General features: G+C 46.3%; 1 long non-coding RNA gene across 1 annotated transcript in view; it reads left to right on the forward strand.

Annotated features, from left to right (window-relative positions):
* The window catches only part of LOC141083066 (uncharacterized), a 99,424-nt gene extending 87,233 nt beyond the window's left edge, over positions 1-12,191 (forward strand). The window contains exon 3 of the long non-coding RNA XR_012230641.1: positions 11,109-12,191. This is a non-coding gene — a long non-coding RNA (uncharacterized lncRNA). The remainder of the gene's footprint in view (positions 1-11,108) is intronic.
* The last annotated feature ends 10,520 nt before the right edge of the window (positions 12,192-22,711 follow it).

Raw genomic sequence — 22,711 nt, forward strand, 5'->3', positions numbered from 1 at the left:
CACAATCGATACACTCTTCAGTGTTGCTGTGGTATGTATGACAGTAGTCTTGTAAAAAATGGTCCTTAAATTCATTCCACAATTCAACTTGATTATTGGGTGGGCCAAAAATACAGATATAAGCAAACATGTCTCTAAGTTGGGAAGGCATGTTAAGAATGCAAGCATCTCTTAAAGTATGTCTCCAGATGCTATCATTGAATAATAATCCAAGTGCTAACGCAGCATCCTTAAAGGTTTCATGCATAACTCCATTGACGGTTTTAATGCTGTCAAAACTGGTAGCAGCTTTTACATGCAGTAACAACAAACGTAAATAATAGCGTTCTTGGTCTTTCACACTAACAGTGTACATTCTTCCAATAACTGGGAGACACCCTCGTTTTCTTTGTTCCCATGTGCCTTGTTTCCAAACGTAGTGTTCTGGAATTTCGCGGTAGAAATAGTTATGTGCATTGTGGTCGATCTTATTAAGGTTGAAATACGCCATAAGTGTAGAATTGGAATTGAGCTTTTGATGGATGTTGTCTGCAGAGTCATTCTCATGAAAATAGAGTGGTTGAGAATTAGGCAGATGTAAGGCTAGGCGAATGATGGCATGAGATTGTTTATGCATAGGAAAAGCAAATATCCGCCACGCAGCCTCAGGTGCACTAACATATCTGGTATCCGTAAATTGGTGTGTTTCATCATGTTGGATGTTATTTTGGGAAATTTCAAGGTTGGCTTTGTCATGTCCTTTGTAAACGTATTTAAATAAATATTTTACACTTTGAATGGAAGCACATATTTCTACATTAATATGGCACTTGTATTTGGTGAGTAAAAATGGGTTATATGGAACTACTCATGAATTGTCAATCATCTTAGAATGGTGTTCATATGTTTTGCCAATGGGTCTGCGGTAAGTGGGATAGCCATCCTTTTCTTTGATGGTATATGGTTGGTTTTGTTTTGGGAAACCTTTGCTACACTTTCCAAGATCCATACAGGGAGAATTAGGATTGTGTTCTCCACAGGGACCATGAATCATGTGTTGAAGAACAATGTTATGGAGCTGAGGGTAGATTGTTTCATCAGGTATTTCAGCCCAGACTATATTGTCTATGTCCGCCTCAGTCCGTAATTTAGACAGGCTGTCAAGAATAATTAAAATATGAGCGTGTGGGAGACCATGCTTCTGAAATTCAATGACATGGACCATTGCAGTGACGTTTCCAAATAATCCACTGCTAATGTCTTTTAAGAGGGATTACAGTTTAATTTTAAAGACACGCGCAACCAAGTCTGGTCTGTGTTCAACATGCTGCCACGGTTCTAAATGTTTAGTAATCTCATTCCACTTAGGATTACATGTCATGGTGATAAATAGATCTGGTCGACCATACTTTGTAACAATAGCCATAGCATCCTGGTAGCGCTGCTGCATGTTTCTTGGACTGCCTTCAAAAGAAGATGGTAAAATGACGGTTTTCCCAATAGGGATGCCCTTTTGAACCGATTTTTTGAGTAGATGTTCTTGAAGGAGGCAGTAATCCTCCACTTTTAAATCTTTTTTGGTGGTTGCGGATGTAATGTAGGCGATTAGCTTCGATTTTGACATAAGCATCTACTAAATATTGCTGTGTTAGCTTACCACCATTGAGGAGTGGATTAAAGTAATTTCTAACAGATAACATATAGCAATAGTATTGGAGTTGAGTGATCCTCCTCTGACTTTTGCCTTGTTGTTTGAGTCCATCATGCCATCCTTGGTCTCCATAAGGGAAAAATATTGGATAGAGGAGGGCATCCAAATTGCTATGGAGAATACTAATTTGTTGTGTTTTTGGAGCTAAATGGTTATGGGGATCAGGTTTTAAATGAATTAATATGTCTCTATTGAAAGGTTGAAAGGTGGCTCACCATTGTCATTTTGAAACACGACTGCTACTTCACTGACAGTGGGATTATTGTAGCGTCGAGGGTCTTGAGTACGATCTTGTTTAATAGCCATAGTGATGTTTGGCATGACAGTTCCGTTGTGTAGAGATTTAATTTTTTCTTGTTCTTCCACATCACGTAACATTTGATAAGCTTCCACAAAAGGATTAATAGTTTGGATTTGAAGGGCAATAATGTTCATCAATGTAGGATGACATTTTTGATTTTCTTTACATTGGTAAGCGTTGTTCGTTTGCGGTAGTGGTATCGAGAATGTAAAGTTGGGCAAATGCGCGTTGCTGGTCATCTGAGGGATGTAGTGTTCCAGTTCTATGATAGATCTGGCCATGTATGCGGAAACAGTATGGGCCATATCCAGGAGGTGGTGAAATATTTGCACCCATGGAGGCAAAAGCAAAGGAACTGTTAATATTTCGAATATTATCCATGAAATTTTTGCTAAATTCACTTTGCCCTTTCAGCAAACGTGTAAAGACATCAGGATATTATAGTATGGGTACATGGACTTTACCCTTCTGACAGCAGAGCGTAAAGTTGTTATCAGAAGGTATCTCTGCTACAAAATGCAAAGCTTCGCAATGCTCACATACATGGGTCATGTCACCACAGCTGTGTTCAGTAATACTATTTTCATCATTAGTGAAAATGTGAGGTTGTAGTAGAAGTGCATGTCCAACCGATGGGGTGCGCCTAGTTTTGAGACCAACGTATATTTGTCTTGGTTGCACTTTCTGCGGGCTAACTGCAGCTTGTATGTGAAGAAACTGTGCGTTGGTATTGACTAATGGTGGTATTGATAGGGCAGAAACAGATTGCTGATTAGTTATGTCAGTGAACGGCATATAGGATGAAGTGTGGTAGTAACTTGTTCCACATGCTGATGTGGAAGCATCCTGTTGTGAGTCTACTAATAATGATGAGGAAGAAGCCGTCTGTTGTTGGCGGTGATGGCGTGCAGAGGCTTCTTCAGCCAATGTAATAGATTTAGAGTTAGGGGATTCGTGTGTGAGACGACGGCGTTTATAAGCCTTAATCTTGTCAAGTCGATGCTGTTTTTCCTCAGGAGTCTCATTAGCACGGCATTGTTTTTGTCATAGTGCTAAAGCTGCTTTCCTTTCACTGGCATTGGCATACTGGGCATCGGTATTGAATGGTGGTATTGATAGGGCAGAAACAGATTGCTGATTAGTTATGTCAGTGAACGGCATATGGGATGAAGTGTAGCAGTAAATTGTTCCACATGCTGATGTGGAAGCATCCTGTTGTGAGTCTAATAATAATGATGAGGAAGAGGCCGTCTGTTGTCGGCGGTGACGGCGTGCAGAGGCTTCTTCAGCCAATCTTATGGATTTAGAGTTAGGGGATTCGTGTGTGAGGCGACGGCGTTTATAAGCCTTAATCTTCTCAAGGCGATGGTGTTTTTCCTCAGGAGTCTCATTAGCACGGCGTTGTTTTTGTCGTAGTGCTAAAGCTGCTTTCCTTTCACTGGCATTGGCATACTTTTTGTTATGACTCATGTTGGCACAGGTAAAGGAGTCTATTTGGCAGTTATCTGGCAGTGAAGAAGGCGTCCTGGAGTATTGTAGAGTAAACACATACTAATTGACCCTGTAATTGCCCAGCAGTAGTTATGAAGTGGTAGTGGCAAATTGGCCCTGTAGTTAGACACCGGCAGAGGAGCAAGGCAGCAGTAGTTATGGCGGTAGAGGCAAATTGGCCCTGTAATTAGACACCGGCAGAGTAGCAAGGCAGCAGTAGTTATGGCGGTAGAGGCAAATTGGCCCTGTAATTAGACACAGGCAGTGAACAGTCAGAGGAGCAAGGCAGCAGTACTTATGGCGGTAGAGGCAAATTGGCCCTGTAATTAGACACCGGCAGAGGAGCAAGGCAGCAGTAGTTATGGCGGTATAGACAAATTGGCCCTGTAATTAGACACCAGCAGAGGAGCAATGCAGCAGTGGTTATGGCGGTAGAGGCAAATTGATCCTGTAATTAGACACCGGCAGAGGAGCAAGGCAGCAGTAGTTATGGCGGTAGAGGCAAATTGGCCCTGTAATTAGACACCGGCAGAGGAGCAAGGCAGCAGTAGTTATGGCGGTAGAGGCAAATTGGCCCTGTAATTAGACACCAGCAGAGGAGCAATGCAGCAGTAGTTATGGCGGTAGAGGCAAATTGATCCTGTAATTAGACACCGGCAGAGGAGCAAGGCAGCAGTAGTTATGGCGGTAGAGGCAAATTGGCCCTGTAATTAGACACCGGCAGAGGAGCAAGGCAGCAGTAGTTATGGCGGTAGAGGCAAATTGGCCCTGTAATTAGACACAAGCAGAGGAGCAAGGCAGCAGTAGTTATGGCGGTAGAGGCAAATTGGCCCTGTAATTAGACACCGGCAGAGGAGCAAGGCAGCAGTAGTTATGACGGTAGAGGCAAATTGGCCCTGTAATTAGACACCAGCAGAGTAGCAAGGCAGCAATAGTTATGGCAGTACAGGCAAATTGGCCCAGTAATTAGACATCAGCAGTAAACAGGCAGAGGACCAAGGCAGCAGTAGTTATGGTGGTACAGGCAATGCCAAGCGTCCGCACAGCAAGTCGGCGTGAGGTAAATGACGCAATTTCACGAATGCAAGATGGTGTCGGCGAAATCTCGCGAGATTTTGCCGACGTCGTTAACACCTCTTGCCATGTTAACCCTCAACACACCACACCGCCTCAACACACACTCCTCTCACCTTTCACCATCTCCACTCACATCCACTCACTCTTTCACTCCACATACGACCCTTTCTCTCTCACTCCATCTCTCATACTCACACCGTCATCGTCGCTGCCCCGACATCTTCCTCCACCGCCGCTATCCTGGATCCAGACGTTCTCCAGGCCGCCGACATGTTCTTGCGGCGACGCCATCTTGGATTTCGTGAAATCCCGCGATATTCAAGATGGCGTCGCCGCAAGAACATGTCGCTGGCGTGGACGACATCGGGATCCAAAATGGCGTCGGCGTAATCTCGCGAGATTTCGCCGGCCCCATCTTTTTGGATCCCGAGTCGTCCACGCCAGCAACATGTTCTTGCGGCGACGCTATCTTGAATATCGCGGGATTTCACGAAATCCAAGATGGCGTCACCGCAAGAACATGTCGGCGGCCTGGAGAACGTCTGGATCCAGGATCGCGGCGGCGGAGGAAGATGTCGGGGCAGCGACGATGACGGTGTGAGTATGAGAAACGAAGTGAGAGAAAGGAACGTATGTGGAGTGAAAGAGTGAGTGGACGTGAGTGGAGGTGAAAGGTGAGAGGAGTGTGTGTTGAGGCGGTGTGGTGTGTTGAGAGTTAACATATGCGTGTGTGTGGTGACGTCACCGGTTACAACTGGACGGAAGTTGTTACAACCGGAAGCTGCTTAGGGCATTTATTATTATAGATGTATTCTCTATAACGGACAGTGATCTGACCTCTGGTACTACGAGTGGATCTACGCAGTACAGGTATCTCCGATGACCTGACCTGTTCTCTAGTGACTACTGCTGGTGCAGCGAGTGCACTAGTCACTACGCTATAAGTGGACCTGTGTAGTATTTGTATTCTGGACTGCCTTCTCCTGACTCTTAGACTCACCATGAGACTGACAGATTCATTCAGCAGGCAGATTTCCGCATTCCAATGCAGATGTGGCTTCTGTTACTGGAGCCTTTTCATTAAGAGTCTCTGCTCCACCCAGTGCAGTAGGCTGGTGAAAGGTTAGGACTGGTACTACGATAACAGGATTCAATTGTGTTCACGACAGTGTAAGAGAATGGTCAGCCATAATATACTAAGCGGCCATGTTGTCTCTAGCAGCCATTTTGTTGAAAGTTAGAGAAGATTCAACTTTTACAAAAGAGCTAATAAAATGTACTAAATGGAGGATGGAAAATGAGATCATGTCTCCTAGCAACCTCAGCCGATGTGCGTAGAGGAAGATTGGATCAATCAATAGGGTCACAGGTCACCAAATATATGGCCAGTATGCTTATACGTGATAGTGTGGTAGCGAAGTGTAGAGTAGTTAAAATGTCAGGATGTAAGAATTTGGGGACCTAGACTGGAGACAAAGATTAGATTTTAGGACAGTAGCCATAGATACCAATGACTTATGGGTTTTAGTGTTGCTTGAAGAAATGTTAATTAATATCTTCATATTATGTCATTATATTCTCTGTTCTATACCACGTTTCTGAGGATTACCATGAAAACGCCTTAGAATTATAATGTTAACGCCCTCTGCGGCAAAATGCAGCTTTCTTTGTTCTGATAATGTATAAGAAGCCCCTGTTACTGTCGATCGGGGCCATTCCATCGCCATCATGCCACTGTGCCTCACCATGGCCAGGGCACAGAGCCTTATCATCGCCAGACTTCCTAGCGAATCTCTGCCTGTCTGTATTCCTGTTTTTGCCCGCATATTCCAACTCCTGTTATTCTGTATCTGTTTTGCCGTGTATCTCCGAATAAACCTTCAACCTCAGCTTGATAAGAGATCGTCTGTGGAACTTCTTCCCGAGTCCCGACTCTTCCAGCTCTCAATAGAACTTTTTCTTACAAGTGGCGATTGCCAGCCAGGAGGAGCAGCTCCGGAGAGTGGCCTCCAGAAGAACCTTTGTGGAAGAAGTTGCACATGAGAGTTTGAGGTGGGAAGAGGAAGAGAAAAAATAAAAGAAACGCGTGTGGCCACACGTGAAACCGATCAAAGTAAGCCAGCCTGAAGGAGAACCTCTCGTGATCGCTCCGAGACCACCTGCCCGATTTTTTTATAAGAAAACCACGGACAAAGAAAAAGACTATAAAAAGATGAGTAACTAAGAAGAAGCTATCTACAAGGACGTGAGAATTTTTTTGTGCCTGGTAGCAAGAAGCTTTGAAAGGGCGTGGGGAGACGCCTGGCAAGCTAACGAGTGAGGCTGGAATCACGGCTGCACCTCTTTTGATATCTGGTCGACCCAGCCTGCAGGAGGTCTTCCATTCGAGAGGTGTGAGTATCTAACTTTGCTTAAATTGCATTTGTTGATACTAGGACAGAGTAAAACTCGTCCTTGTAGACCACTGTAAATATGGAGTGGTTACGGAAGCAGGCAGAGAAATATGCTGGCACACCCCAGTTGGAGGGGGTTAATGTGGAAACCACGTGGCTAAATTGTATGCGATGGTTTACCACAGAAAACAGGGAACTAGATAGAAAGAATTCGCTAGGGAAAAGTAACAGCTGGGTATCGGCTTTGTGTAAGACAGTCATAACCTTTGATCAGGCTCTTGATAAACAGTCTACACCACAATATGCTAACATGATCACCCGGGGAGGGGCAGCGTATAGGGAGAGATTAGAAAAGCTGAGTGAGATGCTGGAGCTAGCACGGAAGCACAGAGAGGAGGGGTGCGAGCAGCAGCAGCAGCAGCTGAGAGCAGTTATGTCACAGATGGACACTGCAGCTTCGAGACACAGTGCTGATGTAAATACAGTTGTAGACTGGAAAAGAGAGTTAGGAGAATGAGTGAAGTAGTACATAACAAGATATAGTGTCCCAACAGCTCCAGCTTATGCAGACACAGTTGAGGAAAGATATATTGTCCCGACAGCTCCAGCACATGCAGACCCTAGGTTAGGTGTGATGCTGCTTCAACCCCAAGAAAAAAAAAAAATCCCTGGCCCATCTTAAATTTGTAAAAATTTTTTTGCCTAATTGGGAGGAAGGTAAGGGAGTGTTTTGTTAGGACGATGCAGTCCGAGGTGAAGGGTGATGAGTCCAATGTTTTTGTGTACCATTCACCTTGGGTTGATTCACCTGTTGATTCAGGGAGGCCAGGAGTTCCGGGGGGTATGCGCAGCTGCCGAGAATGGGCAGGTCCCGTTCGGCAGAGCCCCCACGGGATCCCATGAGAGGTCCTCCCTTGTGTTATTTTTGAGGACAGTTGGGACACTTTAAACGTTTTTGTTCCAACTTTGTGCCGGGGCATATATCCCGAGAACCCCGGGAGCCATTTAACTCCCAACATCCCAGGGAGTTCTCTAGACCACCTTTCGGAGTTAGACCTCCGTATCCAGCAGTGAATGACCCTAGGCAGTATCAGCAGTACAACGGTCTTCAAATGGTTAACCCAGTCTCACAGGAGCCTTCTGCTCCTGCTCCTTCCCCAATGGCTTTCACTCATCCGCACCCAGAGGTCCATGCTATTCAGGGAGGGGTCACTCCTCCTCGTCCCTATGCTCCTCTGATTAAGGAGCTGCGGGAACATGAGGACCGGACCCTGACCAAGGATCTCTTTGGGGCGGAGGTGGCAGCTGTTGGACGGAAGCCGTGTCCAGATGGGGATGATGGATATTTCGGGCTTCCCACGGCAGGTAACACTGATTGATAGAGTGCTCCCCCTGTTCCCCTTACCCTCCTTGCCCCCCTTTCCCTGGGCAAGGACGGTAGACCTTATGTCAAGGCGAGAATAGAGGGGCTGCCATGGGAAGACATCCTCATCGATACAGGAGCCTCAGTTACAGTAACACGACACAAATTGCAGTCACCCCCTGGACTGCTTGAGACTACCACGTTGGTAGGATTTGAGGACTCCTGTATTCAATCAGTAAAAAGTCGTCCAGTAAACCTGAGATTTCAGGACACAGGGGGATCGAAGCAAAGGGGTCTTCGATGCGCTTTTTGGGTAAACCCACAGTTACGGTACACTATTTTGGGAACTGATGTTTTGGGCGCAATGGGAATTGTTGTTGATTTATGTAACAACGTTTTGTGGCGGAACAAAGAAGCCACTATCTGTTCTGTAATTGTCCCTGTGGAGGAGGAGAAGAGTCATAAATTACCCATTGCTAGTTTCAGAGTATGTACTGGTGAAAATGTTGAAAATGCTGACAATGATGCATTAAAGAATGAATTGAAGCAAAAGTTCCCTGAATTGTGGATCTCAAAGAAAACGGATTGTGGGTTAATGCAAACTCAGGTTAAAATTGATGGTGAAAAACTGCCACCTTTCCAGCATCAGTACCGTATTACTGAGGACGCCATCCCTTACATAAGGGTTGCGGTCAGTGAACTGGAGAAGCAAGGTGTTGTTGTGAAAGGTAATTCTCCATGTAATAGTCCTATTCTACCTGTAAAAAAGGAAGATGGCAGTTTTCGAATGGTGGTAGACCTGAGACTAGTAAATAAGTACACTCCCTCAGCTGCTCATCTTGTTGCATCTGTCCCTGAAGTTATGTCGCAGCTGAGGAGTGATTGTAAAGTATTTTCTTGTTTAGACATTGCAAATGGCTTTTTCTCAGTACCCCTAACACCTGAATCTGCACTCCGCTTCGCATTCACTTTTGAGAATGTGCAATACCTGTTCACGCGGCTGCCCATGGAATTTCACAGTTCTCCTGTGTATTTCCATCAGGCATTAGCTCAGATGTTAGAACCCCTCAGCTACGGAGACAAAGTCTTGCAGTATGTGGATGATTTATTGATTCAAACTGTCGATGAATGTGAACACACAGAAACCCTTGAAAATGTTTGTCAGGCTTTACAAGAGGCAGGACTCAAAATGAGTCTAGATAAAGTAGAATTGATGAAATCAGAGGTTAAATTTCTGGGTGTGTCTGTCTCAGCAGAAGGAAAGAAGCCCATGCATGATAGGGTTAAAGCTATTCAAGCTGTTCCCCTACCAACTAATATTACTGAACTCAGAAAATTTTTGGGTCTTATTAATTTTTCCAGAGAATTCATTGAAGATTTTGCTTATTTGGCTAAACCACTGTATGATTTATTGAAAAATGTTGATAATGACTTTGACCCTGTTAATGTAGAGGGAACCGCCTTACAGGCTTTTGAGGGATTGAAGCGCGCCCTTACGGCAGCTGCTGCATTGATTAACCCTGACCCTTCCCAGCCTTTCTACATTCAGACTCACACCGGTGATATCTCTATTTCTTCTGTGCTCCTACAAAAATGGCCCAAAGAAAGCCCAGAAGTGTCTAGTCAGTTGTATGCCCTAGGTTATTACTCCAGGTTGCTGACCCCCGTGGAAAAAGGATTCACTCAGTGCATGAAGCACCTACTGGGCGTGCACTGGACTATGAATCAAGTGAAGCATATAGTGGGATTTGCTCCTTTAATTCTACAAACCCCGCATGTCACTTTAAAAAACTTTGCTGAAGGGAAAAGCTTCAGGTATTAATTCACAGAGAATGGCCCAATGGATCATTGATTTTGAGACTAGAGACTTACAAGTTGAAGTAGGTGAGAAATATCACTTAGCCCAGATGATGCAATATGCAGGAAAAAGTCACGATTGTCAAATTGAACAGGCTAATGTTACTCCCTCTCATTTCCGAGCAGACTTTCAAGAGGGAATCCCCTGTGCCTATATTGTCGGAGCTCGCTATTGGCATGAGGGGCATTACGTCACAGGCTTCGCTGTGTGGTTTCCAGCTAAGCCATTGCTGCTGCAGTATAAACTCCCTGGTCATTTCTCCGCTCAAAGAGCTGAGTTGGAAGCAGCTCTACAGGTCATTCTCGTGTGTCCAGAGCCAATGAATATCTTCAGTGATAGCGCATATGTTGTGTCGTCACTCACTCTATATCTTAATGTATGGGCCCTTAGGGGGATGGTTGATTCTCAGAACAAGCCCTTGCAGCATGCAGACATTCTAAAACAAATTGAGCAACGGGGTAAAGAATTCCCAAAATTATGGTCCTTCTGTAAAATCAAAGGACACCAGAGGTTGATTCCTGACCCCCACATCCTTGGCAATGCATATGTAGATCACGCGGCCAAGGAGGCTGCACTCACAGCCGATGACAAATATCCTCAAGAAGTCATCGCTGCAGTCACTGAGAAACCCCGAGAGCCCCCCCTTGTCTTTTCTCCTCTGTAAGATCTCGTAAAGGCACAGGAGAAGGATGGAGACCCATCCCTGTTCAATTCCCTTGAGTCCCTGCCCATTGAGGGGGAGTGCTTGTATTACAAACGGGTTAATGACAAACTTGTGCCTTATATCCCAACTACAATGATTAAGTCTTTGCTCAAATTTTCAAGCTAAAAAGGTGATTAAAATGGTTCATATCAATCAGTGTAGACTTCTTAATTATTTTACTGAGATTTCTGGTAAGGACTGATACTCCACTCTTTTTTTCTATTTTCTCCAGGACCGCTGAAGATTTTCATATTTGACTCCTGGGACTATGAACCTATTGGATGATCAGGAGAAGATGTTTCACACTATACAGTGGGACTCTGATAGTGTGAGAGGGGGAGAAGATCAGGAAAATCCAGAAGACAAAGAATGAGAAGAAAAAGACCAAAAGACTTGACTATTGTGCAACTTATTTTTTTCAGGACTATTTGAATTATTTTTTTATTTTGTGTTTGTGCTATTTTTAGGGACTTTTGCCTTACACACACGTGCATAAAGTGCTGAATTACCTCAATATTCTTATTTTCAGTAATTCACCCATGAATATTACAGTACTGTATGTTGTACTCTGGATAGAGTACAAGAGGGGGACTTGTAAGAGAATGGTCAGCCATAATATACTGAGCGGCCATGTTGTCTCTAGCAGCCATTTTGTTGAAAGTTAGAGAAGATTCAACTTTTACAAAAGAGCTAATAAAATGTACTAAATGGAGGATGGAAAATGAGATCATGTCTCCTAGCAACCTCAGCCGATGTGCGTAGAGGAAGATTGGATCAATCAATAGGGTCACAGGTCACCAAATATATGGCCAGTATGCTTATACGTGATAGTGTGGTAGCGAAGTGTAGAGTAGTTAAAATGTCAGGATGTAGGAATTTAGGGACCTAGACTGGAGACAATGATAAGATTTTAGGACAGTAGCCATAGATACCAATGACTTATGGGTTTTAGTGTTGCTTGAAGAAATGTTAATTAATATCTTCATATTATGTCATTATATTCTCTGTTCTAAACCACGTTTCTGTAGATTACCATGAAAACGCCTTAGAATTATAATGTTAACGCCCTCTGCGGCAAAATGCAGCTTTCTTTGTTCTGATAATGTATAAGAAGCCCCTGTTAGTGTCGATCGGGGCCATTCCATCGCCATCATGCCACTGTGCCTCACCATGGCCAGGGCACAGAGCCTTATCATCGCCAGACTTCCTAGCGAATCTCTGCCTGTCTGCATTCCTGTTTTTGCCTGCATATTCCAACTCCTCTGTTATTCTGTATCTGTTTTGCCGTGTATCTCCGAATAAACCTTCAACCTCAGCTTCGAGAAGGATTGTCTGCAATTTTATCCGGCTCTTCCACCTCTCTCGATAAGAACATTTTCTTACAGACAGAGGAAATTCTCCAAGGATAGTATGGATCTTCTCTTCCACCTCTACTGTGTGCCAAGGGGTGTCTTGGACTTCCTTTTAAGCCCCCGTTACACATAGCGATATCGCTAGCAATATCGCTAGCAATATCGCTATAACGTCACTGGTTTTGTGACGTAGCAGCGATATTGCTAGCGATATCGCTATGTCTGATACTTACCTGCAACTGGCTCCCCCGCTGCTCATCGCTGGTCGCGTGAGAACGTCCTGGACCATTTCTCATCGGGTGCTTCCTGCTGGGCTTCCTGTGACGCCGACGAGCGACGCGTGGACGCGGGCGGGAGGACGTCAGGATCGCTGCGTCTGACAGGTAAGTAGCGACCCCCGACCCCTGCTATGTCACTGGTGAGATCTGCCTGTGTGGCAGTTCACTAGCGACCACGTAGCGATGCACCAGCGATCCATATTGTTGTCGGGATCGCTGGTGCATCGCTAAGTGTAACGGTACCCTTAGTCTTACAGTTGATCAGGGCACACTTTTAGATGATCTATTGAGACTGCCTCTGTGGTTTCGCCTCCATTCTTGCTGATGAGGCATACATTGGTGTCATTAAAGTCTGAAGGTATAACGGTGTATGGCTCAGCCTCCCACTGGTCATCTAATTTGTGAACTCGTCTCTTTATTTTGAGTACTAGTTCTCCTGGTAACAAGAGAACTGCAGGGGCGTGTTGATTGTAATTCCTTTCCTGCCACTGTCTTGCCTGGGACAAACTTTTCTCCACACATTCTTGCACTTTGCGGTGTTATTGTTGCCGCTCCGTATCCTAGTCTGCATCTGGTGATGTCGTCTCAGGTGTTAAGACTCCCATGTCCAAATCAATGAGTAACTTGCCAGGTCTTGCCCTCATCAGGTAGGCCGGAGTGTAATTGGTGGAGTTTACCGGTATATGAGGTAAGGTCTTCAATAGATCAATTACCACCTGGTTCATTTTCTCACATATGCCATTTGTCTGTGGATGGTACGGCGTTGTCCTGATTTTCTTGCAACTGTACATGTTACAGAACACTTCTGCTTCAAAGGCTGGACCTTGGTCAGTGAGCACTTCTCAATGGCTCTTCTCATGCCAACCCAGTAGAATCTTTCCCGAAGTAGGATCTCCAACTTCTTCCAACCGAAGTGTCCTGCTCCTTCGTAGTACGCCTCCAAGACCATCGGCGCACCCTGCTTCGGGACTACAACCTGCCAGACCAGTTCGTGTGTGCTCGAGTTGATGTTCCTCCGACACAGCTTACCCTCATAGATGAACAGCTTGCCGCTCTCCTTCCATACCTGCTGTGCTTCCTATGGGGCATCTTGACCAGGGTGTGAATCAGCTTGTGTCAGAAACTCCATTACTAGGCAAATGGCTGGGTCACTATCTTGCGTCTTTGCCCACTCATGATGGGGTAATGGGTTCAACGTAGACTCTCGTACGATATGGTGCTTATTCCTCCCCAATTGGGAGCACTAGGTCGCAACTGGACGTGGAAGGCTGGTAACTCAATTTCTTAAAGTTCTTTTGGATTTTCTTCCCTGTCTGGTGAATTGGGCATCCTGGACAGTGCATCAGCATTAGTGTTCTTATGTCCCGCATCAGGTACTTGATGGTAAACTCGTAGTTGGACAGGAGGGCGTCCATTGCGGCTCAAGTGCACCTAGCTTTGCCTTTTCAAGGTGGGTTAACGGATTATTGTTTGTGTAGATGGTAAACTTCGCTGAAGGCAGGTAGTGCTTGAAGCGCTCCGTTACCGCCCCGACTATGGCAAGGAACTCCAGTTTAAAGACTGTAATTGTCGGGGTTCCTCTCAGTGGGACGAAGCTTCCTGCTGGCATAGGCAATCACTCTCTCTCTGCCTTTCTGCACTTGTGACAGCACTGCTCGCAATCCCACATTGCTGGTGTCAGTGTAAAGTACAAATGGTTGATCATAGTCAGGGTAGGCCAGGACCTCATCTCCTATGAGGGCCAATTTCAACCTGATGAAGGACTCTTCTATCCTTTTGTTCCACTTGAATGGAAGACTCTTGTTCTTAGCCTTCTTGGATTGGCCCACTACAAGAACTTGCAGGGGTGCAACTATTTTGGTCAAGTCCTTGATGAATCTCCGGTAGTAGCCTACCAACGCAAGAAACTGCCTTACTTCATGAATGGTGCTGGGTCTTTGTCAGTACCGGATAACAGTGACTTTGTCAGGGTCTGGTGCCACACCTTCCACGCTTACCATATGGCCTAGGTACTGCACCTTGGGCTTCAAAAGGAGACATTTGGACGGCTTTACTTTCAAACCAAAGTTGGACTGGGTTTCGAATACCTCGGCTAGGTGCTTCAAATGGTCTTCGTAGGTTTTGGAGAAGACGATGATGTCATCCAGGTACAGCAGATTGGTTTCAAAGTTATTATGTCCGAGGCAGCATTCCATTTGACCAGCATTCCGACCTTTGACGCCTACGTAGGCGTCATGCAATAAATAGCCCCCCTGCGGGTCGGGTGACCGGGGTCACTGAAAGGTCACCCGACCCGCACACAAAGGACCCTTCAGAGTTAACACCTGGGGGTGTCGCTTAGCCCCCACGTGCCTACGATCACTCTGATTGGCTGTTAAAAGTGAAACTGCCAATCAGAGCGATTGTAATATTTCACCAATGAAAATTGGTGAAATATTACAATCCAGCCATGGCCGATGCTGAAATAGCATCGGACATGGCTGGACACTGAGACCCGACCCCCCCCACACCGACTGACGGCACCGATCGGCTGCCGCCGTCATAATCTGCCCCCCGCCTTCCCTCCGCCCCCCAGCCCTCCGATCACCCTTCCAATCACCCCCTCTCATCCTCCTTTGTGCCTCCGACCTCCCGCTATCCGTCCCAGTGTCCAGCCATCCAGCGTCATGGGTGCTGCCATCTTGGAAGATGGCGGGTGCATGCGCAGTGCGCCGAATCGAATCTGCAACGCTGCAGATTCATTCATTTATTTTGATCACTATGATAAACTTTCCTAGTGATCAAAATAAAAAAAAAGTAAATCACCGCCATAGGTAGGGACAAATAGTAAAATAAAAAAAAAATATTTTTTTTTATTTTTCCATTAGGGCTAGGGTTAGGGCTAGGGCTATGGTTAGGGCTAGGGCTAGGGTTAGGGTTAGGGCTAGGGTTAGGGTTAGGGCTAGGGCTAGGGCTAGGGCTAGGGCTAGGGTTAGGGCTAGGGTTAGGGCTAGGGTTGGAATTAGGGTTAGGGTTAGAAATAGGGTTAGGGTTGGACTTAGGGTTAGGGTTGGAATTAGGGTTAGGGTTGGAATTAGGGTTAGGGTTGGAATTATGGTTAGGGTTGGAATTGGGATTATGGTTGGGTTGGGGTTGGGATTACGGTTAGGCTTGTGGTTAGGGTTAGAGTTGGGATTTTGTTAGGGATGTGTTGGGATTAGGGTTGTTGTTAGGGTTATGATTAGAGTTGGGATTAGGGTTAGGGGTGTGTTGGGGTTAGGGTTGGAGATAGAATTGATGTGTTTCCACTGTTTAGGCACATCACGGGGTCTCCAAACGCGACATGGAGCCACCATTTATTCCAGCCAATTTTGCGTTCAAAAAGTCAAACGGTGCTCCCTCCATTTGGAGCCCCGACATGTGCCCAAACAGTGGTGTACACACACTTATGGGATATCAGGGTACTCAGGAAAAATTGAACAACAACTTTGGGGGTCTAATTTCTCCTGTTACCCTTGGGAAAATAAAAAAATGGGGGGCTAAAATAATTATTTTTGTGGAAAAAAAAGGATTTTTTATTTTCACGGTTCTGCGTTATAAACATCTGTGAAGTACTTGGGGGTTCAAAGTGCTCACCACACATCTATATTAGTTCTTTGGGTGATCTAGTTTCCAAAATGGGGTCATTTGTGGGGGTTTGCACTGTTTAGGTACATCAGGGGCTCTGCAAACGTAACATGACGCCCACAAACCATTCCATCAAGTCTTCATTTCAAAGCGTCACTACTTCCCTTCCGAGCCCCAACGTGTGCCCAAACAGTGGTCCCCCCCCACTTATGGGGTACCAGCGTACTCAGGACACACTGGACAACAACTTTTGGGGTCGAATTTATCCTGTTACCCTTGTGAAAATAAAAAATAGTGGACTAAAAATCATTTTTTGAGGAAAAAAAATATTTTTTTTATTTTCATGGCTCTGCATTTATAAACTTCTGTGAAGCACTTGGGGATTCAGAGTGCTCACTACACATCTAGATAAGCTCCTTGGGGGTTCTAGTTTCCAAAATGGGGTCACTTGTGGGGGTTTCTATTGGTTAGGCACACAGAGGCCCTGCAATCGCAACATGACGCCCGCAGAACATTCCATCAAAGTCTGCATTCCAAAATGGCGCTCCTTCACTTCTGAGCTCTCCCGTGCTTCCAAACGGTGGTTCCCCCCCACATATGGGGTATCAGTGTGCTCAGGACAAATTGCACAACAACTTTTGTGTTCAATTTCTCCTGTTAGCCTTGTGAAAATAAAAAATAGCAGGCTAAAAAATCATTTTTGAGCAAGAAAAAATTATTTTTTTATTTTCACTGCTCTGCGTTATAAACTTCTGTGAAGCACTTGGGGGTTCAAAGTGCTCACTACACATCTAGATAAGTTCCTTCGGGGATCTAGTTTCCAAAATGGGGTCACTTGTGGGGGAGCTCCAATGTTTAGGCACACAGGGGCTCTCCAAATGCGACATGGTGTCCGCTAACGATTGGAGCTAATTTTCCAATCAAAAAGTCACATGGCGCTTCTTCCCTTTTTTTTTTACGGATCAATTTGTGAAGCACCTGGGGGTTCAAAGTGCTCACTATGCATCTAGATAAGTTCCTTGAAGGGTCTAGTTTCCAAAATGGGGTCACTTGTGGGGGAGCTCCAATGTTTAGGCACACAGGTGCTCTCCAAACGCGACATGGCAACCGCTAAATATTCAGGCATATTTTCCATTCAAAAAGTCAAACGGCGCTCCTTGCCTTCTGAGCCCTGCCGTGCGCCCAAACAGTGGTTTATGACCACATATGAGGTATCGGTGTACTCAGGAGAAATTGCCCAACAAATTTTAGGATACATTTTATCCTGTTACCCATGTGAAAATGAAAAAACTGATGCTAAAAGAAAATTTTGGTTGGAAAAATTAAAATGTCCATTTTTTCATTCCATGTCGCTTTAGTTCCTGTGAAGCACCTGAAGGGTTAATAATCTTCTTGAATGTAGTTTTGAGTAGCTTGAGGGGTGCAGTTTTTAGAATGGTGTCACTTTTGGGTATTTTCTGCCATATAAACCCCTCAAAGTGACTTCAAATGTGAGGTGGTCCCTAAAAAAATGGTTTTGTAAATTTTGTTGTAAAAATGAGAAATTGCTGGTCAACTTTTAACCCTTATAACTTCCTAACGAAAAAAAATGTTGTTTCCAAAATTGTGCTGATGTAAAGTAGACATGTGGGAAATGTTATTTATTAACTATTTTGTGTCACATAACTCTCTGGTTTAACAGAATAAAAATTCAAAATTTGAAAATTGCAAAATTTTCAAAATTTTTGCCAAATTTCCATTTTTTTCACAAATAAACGCAAAAATTATTGACCTAAATTTACCACTAACATGAAGCCCAATATGTCACGAAAAAACATTCTCGGAATCGCTAGGATGCTTTGAAGCGTTCCTGAGTTATTACCTCATAAAGGGACATTGGTCAGAATTGCAAAAAATGGCCAGGTCATTAAGGTCAAAATAGGCTGGGTCATGAAGGGGTTAACTGCTGAAATGTTCCTGGCGCATTGCTGAGCTCAAACGGGATGTAGTTAAACTCGTAGAGGCCTATTGGTAAATGCTGTCTTCTCTTTGTCTGCCTCTGCTACGGGAACCTGTCAGTACCCACTGGTGAGATCTAAAGTAGAGAGCAGCTAGTGATTCCTCGATTCTAGGTAATGGGTAAGCGTCCTTATGTGTAATGCTGTTAATCCACCTGTAGTTTACACACATTCTCATAGTACCATCTTTCTTTTTAACAAGGACTAATGGAGCTGCCCAGGGGCTACAACTATCTCTGATTACCCCAACCTCCGTCATCTCCCTTAACATACTTTTGGCACATTGATAGTGTGCTGGGGGTATAGGCGGGTACTTTAATGGGCGGATAATCTCCAGTGGGGATATGGTGTTAGACCCCTTTTGCCTGCACAAAGTCTAGAGGATGTTTGCTGAAGACCCGTTCAAATTCTCAAGCCACCCGGTAAGTCCCATGTTTTTGGTGCAAAGGGGTGGAGTCAGTGCCTACATGTAGCTGCTTATGTGGCGCCCCTGAGGCTCAGTCGCCACAGAGGTACTGCACCTTCTCCTAAGGTGTAGTGCCCCACCATCCAGGTAAGGTGGGAACTCCTTTCCACACTCTAACACTCGCACCCCGCACAACAGGGTAGTTCTGCACAACCACATTGCGGCTCAGTGCTTAGAGAGTAGCAGAGCACCTTTGGTGGTTTCCTGCTTGGAACACTGGATGTTCTGGGAGGTGGGTGGAGTTAAGATACATAAAAGAGTGTGAAAGTGTAGGATGAGAGAGTCAGTCTGACAGAAGGTCAGTCGGGTAGGAAGTCACTCAGACAGGAGTGAGGATCCCTGGAAGAAGGGATGGAGGAAGGAGTGCTGCAACTGCCTCAGTGATCTGAGCCAGCTGGCACGGGAAAGGAAAAGAAGGAGAAAGACGTAGAACTGAAGCCTAAGCTTCCATAAGAAAGAAAGAAAAGTACGGAACGAAGGAATAGGAGAACAGAGAGGACGTGGGTTAAAAGAGGAACCCTGCCTATAGGTTCTCAGCGCAAGGCTGGGGCCCGGTCCCCGAGGTTCTATGGACACTTATGGTTCTGCAGCAGACAGCGGTGGAGAAGTTGGCTGTAAATGCACTACTCCCATCTAAGACTTGGGGCACAACAGCAATTGGATAGAGAGCCGGGACTCAGAAGAAGGGAGTCCCGAAGCAGGCTACAGCTGTCTGCCGTACAAGTAGAGTTCATGGGAACATCTGTGAAGAGGAACTCCAGAGTACCACGGTATTGGAGATCTTCACACTTAAAGGCGCAATAGAGGAGACGTTCAGGAAAGGTACATGTTGGTGGAGTGTTGGAGGGGAACTTTCCATCTTGCCTGGAGGTTGGCTGAGTCTCTGACCCGGAGGACACGGCCCGGAGGCAGGCATCCTTGTGTACCACAGACTGTGAGTAAAGCTTTGGAACTACATGCCCTGGTGTCCTCCATTCCTTCCTGCGTCCGTCTGCCTGACACTGCTACATCCCCTGCGCCGGACACTACACCACCTAAGTGTTCCCACATCTACACTGCCCTGGGACAACAGCCCTGCCTGTGGAGGGCTATACCATCATCACTGCACCACGCCATCTGTCCCGGAGGATCTGCATGCAGCGTCGGCTTAACACCTCCCTTGCCGAACACCACAGGTGGCATCACAAACTATTCCATTAACTACATTCCACCATTATAAACTCCCTTTGATTACTTGGGCACCCAGGGCCACGGACCAGGTCACCGCTGCTGTGACACATCCCCCTGACACCAGCCCGGTACCGAGTACCCCACAGCCCTGGGAGGGCAACTCACTTACACTAATCCTCCAGCTGCCCTTCAGAGCCATTGTCTTCCACCTGGCTGGACGGAAGCAAATTTTCTGCTGCCTCTATTGCATTGTTACTGACAGTGAACAGCTTAGCAAGGGTAGCATACCGAGGTAAATGGACCTCTCTTTCCCCACAATTAAAGATGCGTTTTGGTACTCTCCCCTTGCGGACACCAACTACCCCTCTGACTGTCAGGATAGTGGGTCTACTATCAGAGTACCTTGGATCTACCAGGGCATGGTAATTTTGACCCCTGAGGCCTATTGCTGCCCGACACTAAATTAACATTTCACTTCTGGGGGGTACTGCAATGGGGAAAGGATCACTTACTCTGACACTGCCGACTTCTCCACCAGATAGCTTTACCTTTTGTCTCTGTTTCAGGGGCCTGATCTCCTTTTGCAGGACCTGCTAATGACTGGAGCTTGCGGTCTCAGCTACCTGTTGTAACAAAACAATAATTTCTCCAAGACAATTTTTAATTACATTAGTGCCTAAAGTGATCATAGGATGGCATTCTCGTTTGTCAATATCAACTATAATCAAAACTTGAGCCTGCAATTCTACTCGGCCAATCTTGATGGTCACCTCTTTATATCCCATCTGAGGCAAGGGGTGACCATTGCTGGCAAGGATGGCAAGGTCTTTATCTGGGCTGTGAGTAATGTCGGAATCAGCCCAGTACTGCTTAAAAAGAACATATGGTATCGTTGTTACCTGGGAGCCGGTGTCCAATAAAGCGTTCATCGGGAAGCCATCAATCACTACGTACTTGTCTCGCCAACTTGGTGGGCCTGGTCGTCTTACCTCCCCGGGGGTCGGACCTTTGCCCCAGGGGTTGCTTCTTTAAATAACAGAATCTTGCTATGTGTCTTGACTTGTTGCAGCGGCGACAGATGGGCTGTCTGCCCTCGTGGTAACGATTGCTATCTCTTCCTCTGGTTGGTGGGATTCTCCACTGCTGTCGCCACGGGACCTCATCCGAACTGGAGGCCAGCTGGATCTTCTTCTTTGGAGCCACTTGTATGGACTGCACAGTTTTTGTGAGTGCAGCAACACTTTTGGTCAGTTCATTGACCTGGAGACGTAGGTCTGCAGCAGAGTCATCATCTTGGGCTGGTGTGTCGGTCTCAATAGAGGTCTGGGGAAAGGATGGTGCCTCCTGTTGGTATGTAATTGCTGGGCACCTAGAGGGCTCTGTGCCGCTAGGATTTGGTTCATGCAGGACTTTAAAGTGTTCAAAATCCAGTTCAGGATTTTGTAGGGCCATTTTGTGCAGCTATGTCATTTGATTGTTAGACTGGAGTCCCTCTATAAACTGCTCCATTAGTCATCTATCTTCATCTTGTACACTGTCAGGGTCAACCTGCTTTACAGCCCGTAGCACCTCCTGAAGGTTAAGGGCATAGTCCCTTATATTATCCTGCTCCCTTTGTTTGCACCTGAAGAATCTCATTTTTATCTCTGCTGCAGGGCAGGTGTCAAAAGTGTTCTTCAGTCTGGCCAATATTTGTTTGACAGTTCCCTTATTGGTGTCCGGCCAGGACTTTAATTCCCTCTGGGCTGCACTAGTTAACTGGCCAATGAGGATACTGACTTTTTGACTTTCAGACAGGGGGTACACTTTGAACAAACTACATAGTCATTGTTTAAAATCGCTCATGGTGTGCGACTCTGTGGCGCCCCCAGGAGTATGGTCGCCACAGTGGCATTACCATCTGTTACCACAGCTGGTCAGGAGACAAATCTCCAGGAGTGGACCCTCTGGACCGTGGCACAGAGGGGCGGCTCAGGAGGGACTGGAGTAGGAGTGCGGGACTGAAGCGTAGACAACAGAGCGGGATCACTGGAGACTAGACCGGAGTAGGACTGCAGGACTGGAGCATAGACAACAGGACGGAGCAGGAACACGGGAGGCAGGACTGGAGTAGGACTGAAGGACTGGCGTGTGGATGGCTGAATGGAGCAGGAACACCGGAAGCAGGACTGGAGAAGGACTGAAGGACTGGAGTGTGGATAGCAGAGTGGAGCAGGAACACCGGAGGCAGGACTGGAGTAGGACTGAAGGACTGGAGTGTGGATAGAAGGGTGGAGCAGGAACACCGGAGGCAGGACTGGAGTGTAGATAGCTGGACCCACGGAGCACCGGACTGCGGGGCTACTGCAGGGACCACGGAAGGCAGGACTGCGAGACTGCAGAGAGCACACGAGGAAACAGGGCCCAGTGTGCTAGCAAACACAACGATCAGGCGCCTCCCTCAGGGGGGAGCGGTCTGATATGGCCCTGTCAGGTCTGCATTTGGGCCGTAGGTGCTTCCGGGTCAGGGCATTGCCAGAGCACAAGTAACAGGAGGGAGGCGTGGCAGCGGCCTATGGCGCATGCGCATTGCTTGCAGAGACCCCGTCGGCCTCGAGCTTCTCAGAAGGGACCGCTGTGGCTATCGGGGGGCGGGGGGCTGCAGCGTGGGAGCGGAGGCCGGGTGAGTATGCGGATGTGGCGTGACACCTTCCTCCTAGGGAGGGTGATGTCATGCTTGGAAGCAATGAAGGATCTCTCAGGTAAATCCAGCACACAGCACAGTTCCCACTCCAGGCCAGTAGAGGGAGCTCTGAACCAAACTGCTGAGGAGCTGCTCTCTGGGGCCAGGAAAGGGAAGTTAGTTCAGTTTGTGTGATGAAGGTGAAGTGTGTGGATGTGGAAAAGAGGAGCTGGAGGATTGAGCAGAATTCAGGCTCACTTCTAGCTGTAAGCGCATGGTCCGGAGTCCGGTATCCAAGGTTGTA

This window comes from Dendrobates tinctorius, unplaced genomic scaffold, assembly GCF_039654945.1.
Source record: "Dendrobates tinctorius isolate UK_male_01 unplaced genomic scaffold, ASM3965494v1 ptg000019l, whole genome shotgun sequence".
Classification (NCBI taxonomy): domain Eukaryota; kingdom Metazoa; phylum Chordata; class Amphibia; order Anura; family Dendrobatidae; genus Dendrobates; species Dendrobates tinctorius.